Source organism: Neovison vison, chromosome 8, assembly GCF_020171115.1.
Source record: "Neovison vison isolate M4711 chromosome 8, ASM_NN_V1, whole genome shotgun sequence".
NCBI classification, from domain to species: domain Eukaryota; kingdom Metazoa; phylum Chordata; class Mammalia; order Carnivora; family Mustelidae; genus Neogale; species Neogale vison.
In genome coordinates, this window is record NC_058098.1 from 56,308,153 (window position 1) to 56,317,099 (window position 8,947).

General features: G+C 48.5%; 1 non-coding gene across 1 annotated transcript; it reads right to left on the reverse strand.

Moving 5' to 3' along the window:
* Positions 1 to 6,979: 6,979 nt before the first annotated feature.
* LOC122916637 lies at positions 6,980 to 7,082 on the reverse strand. Its single transcript, XR_006386263.1, has one exon. It is a non-coding gene; the product is annotated as a U6 spliceosomal RNA (small nuclear RNA).
* Positions 7,083 to 8,947: the final 1,865 nt, after the last annotated feature.

Genomic DNA, 8,947 nt, shown 5'->3' on the forward strand with positions numbered 1-8,947 from the left:
TTCTAACAGCCACAAGGTGTTTCTTATGGGTTCAGTGTCTGGGTTCCTTCACATATGTTTGCATTCCTTCTTTTTCTGGAACCCTGACACCACCCCCTCACCCCCTGGAACAGGTTCTGGAGGTGGGGCCTTTGGAGGTTATTAGGTTCAGGTAGTGTTCTTGTAAGAAGAGGAGAGCCCAGAGTTCTCTCCCTCTCTCTCTGCCATGTGAGGACACAGCAAGAAGGTGGCCATCTGCAAGCCAGGAGCAGGCTGTCACTGAATAAATCAGCCGGCATCCAGATCTCAGATTCCCCACCTCCAGAGCTGTGAGAGATCAGTGTCTGCTGTTCAAGCTCCCAGACTAGGGGATTCTGTTATGACCGCCCTACCGGACTAAAACGCTCTTCCATCTCTGTGGAGAGCCTGGTCAGACCTCCAGGCCCAAGCTGGACCAAGACTGGCCCAACCCGGCCCTCTCTACCCTCACTTTCAGCTTTTGTTGCCTCTGGTTTCTGCCACAGGAGCTCCCCCAGCCCCATGGCTGCCCCTCCTGAGAGCTGGCACCCAACCCACGAGCCTGCATGGGCCCCGGGGGCCCAGACTTGACCCCTGGCTAGCCCAGGACACTGATCACTGTGCTCCTTGAAGGGGGAAAGCAGGGCAACAGGCACTAGGACAATCCAGGTCCACTCTCCCAGCATTCTCCCCCTCGCTGTCTTACATTCCAGGAGCCTCTCTGTGCCCTACTCTGCCCCACTAGAGGCTCCTGTCCCCCTGGTTGCCTGCATGCCCTCCACTCTCCACTCGCATCTCATACCTGCACAGGGGCACTGCGAATGGGGAGCTGCCGGAGAAGGGGGTGTGGAGTGCAAATTCTTCCTCCATTTCAAGGCTGAACCTATGTCATCATGACAGTGGCTCTTGGTTTTGGGTTTTGGGGGTTTTTTTTAAGATTTTACTTATTTATTTGTCAGAGAGCGCGCACAAGTAGGGGGAGTGGCAGGCAGAGGGAGAAGCAGACTCCTGGCTGAACAGGAAGCCTGATATGCGGGCATCGATCCCAGGACCCCGGGATCATGACCCGAGCCAAAGGCAGACACTTAATGACTGAGCCCCCCAGGTGCCCCAATGGCTATTGTATTTGAACATCTACAGTGTATAAGGGCTCCCTCCTGCCGCATTTCATTGAATCCTCACAACAGGATGGTCTCTGTGCCTGTTTTACAGAGGAGGAAACCAAGGCTCTGGGGGTGGCCCCCTGCTCTGGGGCTGGGAAAAGCTAGCTAACTCCTGACACCTGGCCCCTGCTTGATTGAGGGTACCCTACTAACCCACAGGTACTCCTTTGTGCCTTCCTGCCTTTGAGCCGTTGTGTGGCCATTCTCCCATTAGAAATGCCCTTAGCTGTTCTTTCTGCTCATTTAAATCCTCCCCGACGTTCGCAGTCCGGCTTGTGCCCTCCTGCCACTGGAAAGCCTTCCAGCACCAGGAAAGAACAAGACTACTTACCATGTTGCCCACAGAAGCAACACCACAGAGCTTCACAGCTGTGTCAGAGCCTGCTACTTGTCCCTCAACATTCATTCCCCGTTCTTCCTCAGGAATGGAACCCCTGAATTTTAGTGGGATACGTGACTGCCTAGACAAAAGCCTGTGTTTCCTAGGCTCCATGAGGTTAGATGTAGTCAAGTTCCAGCTGACGGAGTACAAGCAGAGTGGCTTTATGACTTAGGGGAAGGACTCACATTCACTTTTCTGACCTCCTTTCGTACTTCCTGCCAGCTGGAATGTGAACACAATGTCTGGAGCTCGAGCAGCCATCTTAGACCTTAGAGGTGGATACCACATGTAAGGCTGGCACAGCATCATGACCAAAGTAACCTGAGAACCTGATGGTCCTGCTGCTGTATCACCAATCCCCTGGGCACTTAACTTCCACACTTCCTTAATCTGAGGCAGTAATCAGTTCACATCCCATTGAGGCCATTGTTTGGGAGGTCATACCACTTGGTACCAAAACCACCACCAAGTAAATGCTCATGGAGTAGGACAAGTCAGGATTTTTGGGTTTTGACTTAGTTTTCACAGAAACCTTAAAGCTGGGTGCTAATACTGATTAATTAATTTGAGCTTCAGCTCCCAAATGAGTTTTGTTCATTCCACGTCATTTGTTGATTCCTCCCACACGCTAGACACTGGCCAAGGCCTTGAGGATTCAGCAGTAAGATAAACTCCTTGTCTTTCAAACATTGACAGTCTAGTGGGGGGAAACAAGCAAATAGAAATAACCGTGCAACGTGATGGCAATAACACTGTATCTCATTTTAAGATGCCATCAATTGTAAGATACACCGTTTTTTATGTGCCATCAAGAAAAATAATACTGCCATGAAACTGAGACACGATGTCTTAATAATAGTCCCATGCGACACATGAACCAGTCACACCAACCTCTCCTTACTTTGAAATTGTTTATCATCTACCCTAAGGGATTTCAGTTTCTCTGGGCTCCAGTTGCCTTGCTTCCTATGTGACAGCCCGTCTTCTAGACGTATCTCAGTAATAAAATATAGCTCAGCTTGAACCGTTGGTAGCTTCCTGTCCTCTCCCAGAAAGCACTTGGCTGTTGCTTCAGAGGGAGCACAGACGGTGGTTGTTCCTCTGATGATGTATATCTGCTTCATTAATATCAAATTTATGCCCTGCCGCTGTGTTTCGCATCTTTCTTCCTACTCAACAACTTTTTCATTTCTCTGTTGAATCATAGCATCCTTGAAGGCAGTTTGGATGGCAGTTTAAACTCAACAAATAAAATACCCAAGAATGCACGAAACTCTACCAAAGACCTACGGCCTGGTTTACGCTCATGCCCTCGGTGACACAGACATGAGACCGCCGCCTGAAAAGCAGCGGTCCTAAGACCCTTGACTGTAAGCACAGCTGGGGCTCCGGGATGTGAAGATGGAAGAAAATAAATTAAAAACAAAAACGTATGTTCTGCGGAGCCTAGAGGAGAGAGGAATGGGGAATCGTTGCTCAGTGTGCGTCGGGCTGCCTTCCGGGGTGATGAAAATGTTCCAGTGCTAGGTAATGTGGATGGCTGCACACACAGTGCATGTATTAAATGCCGCTGGATTCTATACTTGAAAAATGACTAAAATGGCAAATTTTATTTTATGCATATTTTACCGTAATTTTTTACATCTTAGGGACACCTGGGTGGCTCAGTTGGTTAAGCATCTGCCTTCTGCTTAGGCCATGATCCCAGAGTCCTGGGATTGAGCCCCACAATGGGCTCCCTGCTCGGCAGGGAGGCTTCTTCTCCCTCTACCTGCCACTCCCCCACCTTGTGCTCTCTCTCTCTGACAAATAAAATCTTTAAAAAATAATAAACAAAAGTATGTCTTAGATTTGACAATGGTGGCAGCCTTATTCAAAACTAAGTTTCAAGCCCCATCCTAAGTACATGACATCCAGAATCCTCTGTGATCCCAGCAACAGCCCTCTACCACAGCTAATCACTGGCACTGCCGTCTGTTGCCCGTGCGTGGCCCATCAATGGCTCAGTGAGGACATCACAGTCCCCAGTCCGCTCGTCCGTCCCTCGTAAGGGCCCCATCACTCAGGCTGCCCTTCCTTCACGCTCGTTCTGAAGATGCACACCTGTTCCCATCCAAATGTCATGCAGGTTTCCCTTTTGCTCACAGGTGATTTCGTTCATGAGAAGCCCCGGGTCTGGGGCTGGCCAACCACGGCCCTCTGGCCAGCAGCCTATTTCTGCACACAGAGCGTCACCAGACAAAAGGACCCCCACTCGTTTATGGGAGGTCTGGGGCTGCTCTCAGACCACGACCGCAGAGCTGGATTGCAGCCGCAGAGGCTCTGCGGCTCTGCAAAGCTGAAAGCATTCTCTGGCCCTTTAAGAAGAAGTTTGCAGAGCCCTGGGTTGTGTGACCCCAGAAAACTGTACCCTGTTGAGCCGAGCTGTGCAGACAAAACACATGTACTCCCCACTCTCCTGGAAGAGAGATGGTCAATGACCAGACAGGTACAATGTGGCATGAGAGAGGGGACCGCTGGGCACAGAGTCCCCAGGAGGGCCAATGGGATCAAGAAAGGCTTCACCAGGTACAGAACCACCCTCTCTGCCGGGCTCCACAGTTAGGCAAGAGGACAGAGGCCCAGAGGCAGGGCAAGCCCCCAGAGTCCATTCCCTGCCCCCTGTCCCCACCTACGGCTGCATTTCTCTGTGGCTCTGTCTCTGATTCAGGGGTACCAGCCATCACTTCTGGGTCCTGGGACACAGTTCAACCACAACAGACGCTTTCCACTCTGTTCCATGAGAGACATCCATGCATCTTCCTCCCAGAGGATTCAGGGATGTCAGGCTGATCTCAGCAACCTCTCCCTTGGTTCGTCCACTGGGCAACTGGCCAATCATCTCTAGACAAGTGGGAGTCAAGTACCAGTCCACCACCCCAAGGGCAGGAATCCCATCTTCATCTCCCTGAGAAGCTCCAACAAAGTCCCCTTTTGGGTTTAATGTGAGAGGCAGGTACTTTCCTCACAGAAGAGGAAACTGGCGTTCAATAAACAAGCCCTTTCCCCCAATTCTCCAACAAACCGACCCTGCATCCGAAAAAGGGCTGTAAGATTTGTAAAAACAAGTTCAAAAATGTTTCCTTATAAAATTGGCCTTTTGCTTCCAGTGACTCTGGGAACCGATGCCTCTCATCTTCAGATCTCAGCAGAAACTTCTATCCTGTTATACCATCTTCTCAAATCTGAGGAGCTGGAGACTAAACAGCTTCCCAGACTGACTTCCCTACTGCCTGGTCAGAGAGAGAAGTCTCCAGGAGGAAGAGGCCTCCCGATTTGGCCCCCAACAAGGTCTTGCCTGCTCTGGGGACATGTCTATTGGTAGAAGAAACCTGTGTGGTGGGGAAGAAAGCCCGATGGGCCTAGTGTATTGCCACTTCCTTGATCTGTGTGACCTTATCCAGATTTTTTTTTAAGATTTTATTTATTTATTTGACAGACAGAAATCACAAGTAGGCAGAGAGGCAGGCAGACAGAGAGGGGGAAACAGGCTCCCCGCCGAGCAGAGATCCTGATGCAGGGCTCGATCCCAGGACCCTGGGATCATGACCTGAGCCGAATGCAGAGGCCTTAACCCACTGGGCCACCCACGCGCCCCCTTATCCAGATTTTTGAGCTGAGTTTCATTTTCATCATAAAATGGAGATAGAAAGTAATAACACAGTTCCAGTTTCCCAGGGTCATTGTCAGAATTAAATGTGTGGAGAATAACCCAGGTGGATCCAATGACTTCATTCAGCTCCTGGACAAGTCTTGATTGAAGGCTCCTGGTCTGCTCAGGGCTTCTGGGAAGAGAAAGTCTGGGGGTCTTGCCCCCAGAGGGTTTAACCATCTCATTGGCCAGAGAATTTACTCCTGGCTAAACCCAGAAAGAACAACCCACATCAGGTAAAGCCACAGGAAAGATCCACATGTTGGCCATAAGCCCCTAGTCAAATCAGAGGCATAGTATAACTAAGCAGAAGAGTAATTATCCTGATTTGGGACTGTCTCTTGGAGGAGGTGGGCCTGTGGCAGAGCCCCAACAGTGAAGACTGAACTGGGAGTGGGTGGGATGGGGAAGAGGAGTGGAATTTCTCCCGGTGGTGTTCCTGAGGCCTGGGCAGAGTGTGTGTGGTGATCGGAATTACACATTTGCCCCACGTGTTCATGTGTTTAGATTCACAAACCAGATGGCAAAGTAATGCAGGGTCTGGTGGTGTCCTAGGCAACCTTGGTGGCTCATTAGAATTACCTGCGAGGCTTTAAGAACTGCTGAGGCCTGGGTCCTCCCCTGAGAGACTCCTGTGTGCTTGCTTGGGGGTTTGATCTGGGCACTGGGATTTTGAAACCAGCCAGGGGATTCTAATGTGCAGCCAGGGTTCAGGACTAGCCTCTTAAACTTCAATGCCAGTAGTCTGGCCTCTTTTTTTTTTTTTTTTTTAAAGTGCTAAAAGAGAAAGCAACTTTATTTTTAAATGCCTAAATGCCAGGGTGGGGTAGTGGTGTCAAATTTCCGTATTACCTTTGCCTGCCTCCAGCCACTGCCCCCACATTCTTCCAGCTTCTTCAATAAATTCAAGCTCCAACTCAAAATGCTGCTCTCCCTTTCTGGAAAATTCTGCTCCCAGGAAACTCCCTCCCACCTGTGGAGGCATCTTGTTCTTAGGACTTTGCTATGCTTGTCAAAGCAAGCACTCTGACCCTCGAACATCATGCAGTTTTGTTCAAATGTCATTAACTTGCAAAGAATTTTCCGGAAGGGCCAGAGGAACCCTTCCCAAGGAGGCCACTGCAGCAACAGAGGAAAGTGCACTGGATTTGGAAGCCAGGATCCCCCTGGCCCATGTTCTGACATGACCACTATGTGGCTGCCTATCTGAGCCCGAGCTTCCACATCTGTGAAATGGGGGAGGCCAGGGTGACCCCACATTTCTCCTCACCTTGGCTCTCTGAGACTTCAGAAGCTGCTCTTAGCTGAACACAGTGGGGCCTGAGTGCGGCTCACCTCCAGGCTCTGCTTCCTGGGGCTTCCGCCAAGCCCTGGGCCTCTTGCCCAGCGAGCAGCAGGCACAAGGGGCCTTCACAGAGTCTCTGCATGGTTCTCCTGGGGAGCAGGGGTGGGGAGGCAGGGAGCTCGCAGACCTAACACAAGGCCTCATCTGTGTCCAGGCTGAGGGAGGAGTGGACTGAGCCGCCCATGGGGACGCTACCTTGGCTCTGGATTTTTCTGTGACCTTTTTCAGAGCCTTTCGTTTGATTATCCAATAACCCCTCAGCAGTGGAGACCGATGGAGACAATTAGCTCCATTTCGCATTGAGGACCCTGAGGCACTGAGGCAAAGCGGGGCCGGAGGGTGCCGTGTGTCAGAGCAGCCAAAAACATCTGCTGCTCTGACACTTAAACTGCCTTTAAAAAATATATACGGGCCACTTCACGAATTTGCATGTCATCCTTGTGCAAGGGCCATGCTTTCTCTGTACGGTTCCAATTTTAGTCTGTGTGCTGCTGAAGGGAGCAGGCCATTTAAACTTTCTAACCCTTCATTTTCTCACCTAAAAAAGTAAATACTCTTCACTATTCTGGCAGGCCTGCCCACACTGTGGTGAGGGAAGCTCAGGGACACCTTTGGTCATCAGGTGGGACCCAGAGTCAAGTCGGTATAAAGGGCCCTGAGAGATCCATGATAGGTCGAGTGGTGTTCTAGAACTTTCTGTATTTCTTCTCCTATCATCCTCACAACAGCCATGTCTGTCAGGCACTCTTGGCCCCGTTTTGCGGAGGGAGAATGAGAGACTGGGGGTCCACATGCACGGGGCCAAACCCAGTTCCGAGTCATGTTCTTCCAGGACCCTGTGCTGCCCCTTGGATGTGGGTGTAGCTCAAAAGGCAAGTTCTCATTCTCTTATCCCTTCTGTCCAGCCAGATAGACAGACAGCCAGCCTGCAGGACCTGGTCAGTCTCAGCCCCAGGTACCATCACAGGCAAAGAAACTAGGGAAGGAAACTGCTGAATTTGAGAAACTTATACTTTGAAATCATCCCCTTCCTCAGACCAGAAGGAGTCTTTACAGAGAAATTTTATAAGGATTAAAGAGCTCCATACTTTTTAATAACTTGGAAAACCAAAAGAAGAGAGACTTAAACATTCATCAAATCTCCAGAGGGAGAATGTCTTTTATTAAACTTGGAAATCACTGATAAAATCACAAAGGAGAGATTAGCGGGTTTGACTACAGAAGAATGTAAATTTTCTGCATTAAAAAAAATGGCGGGGAAGCCATAAGTGGGGAGAAATATTGGCAGCAAATAAAGGACACAAAAGTTTACTATCTGTTTTTATGTATTTATACTCTGTCTCCTTCCTAGTTTTGAGGAGGGCATTATTACATAAGAGCTCATATAAACTGAAAATTTAAAAACCAACAAAGAGCCTTATCGATAAATAGATGGAGGCATTTTATTTACATAAAATAAATTATAACCAGTAAACGGATTTACAGAAAAATGTTTCAACCTAGCTAATCGCCAAAGAAAGACAATGTCAAATACAAATAAAAAAAAAAAATTCCAGTTGGTACCCAGTTGGCATCACAACCACACCCCACCATTCTTGAGGAAAATCATACGGAAATAGGTACTGAGAACTACAAAAATATTTGTTCTTTTCAACAGAGTAATCTTACCAGTGGGGATTTTTGCCAAAGGTTCTAAAATGGGGAAAGCGTGAGATGCACCAAGATGCTCGCTGCCATATGAGGAAAAAAGCTAAAAACTGAAAATGGCTTCACTGTCCTAAAGCAAAGAAATGGTTAACTGAGGGCGCCTGGGTGGCTCAGTGGGTTAAGCCGCTGCCTTCGGCTCAGGTCATGATCCCAGGGTCCTGGGATTGAGTCCCACATCGGGCTCTCGCTGAGTAGAGAGCCTGCTTTCCTCTCTCTCTCTGCCTGCCTCTCTGCCTACTTGTGATCTCTGTCTGTCAAATAAATAAATAAATAAATAAATCTTTAAAAAAAAAAAAGAAATGGTTAACTGAAATCTGCCCTGCCCCCTCCAGGAAATCCTAGGTAACTTTTAAAAAAGAAGTTCACAGAGATCTATGGCAAATAAAAATGCCTACAACAAAATGTTAAGTTTAAAAAGCTGGTTAAAAATAAATACATAAATAAAATAAAAAGCAGGACAAATATTTGGGGTAGTCATAATATACAATTTGTACTATGAATATAGCTATGTGAAAAAATACACCCGTGCAAATATGAGAAAGGCACATCTGCCCCCAACACACGCAGACCCCAGGGTGGGGGAGACACGCAGAGACCACATACCAAATGCCTAAATTTTAAAGAAACAATTATTTATGAAATCATTGTTAATTTAATAACTA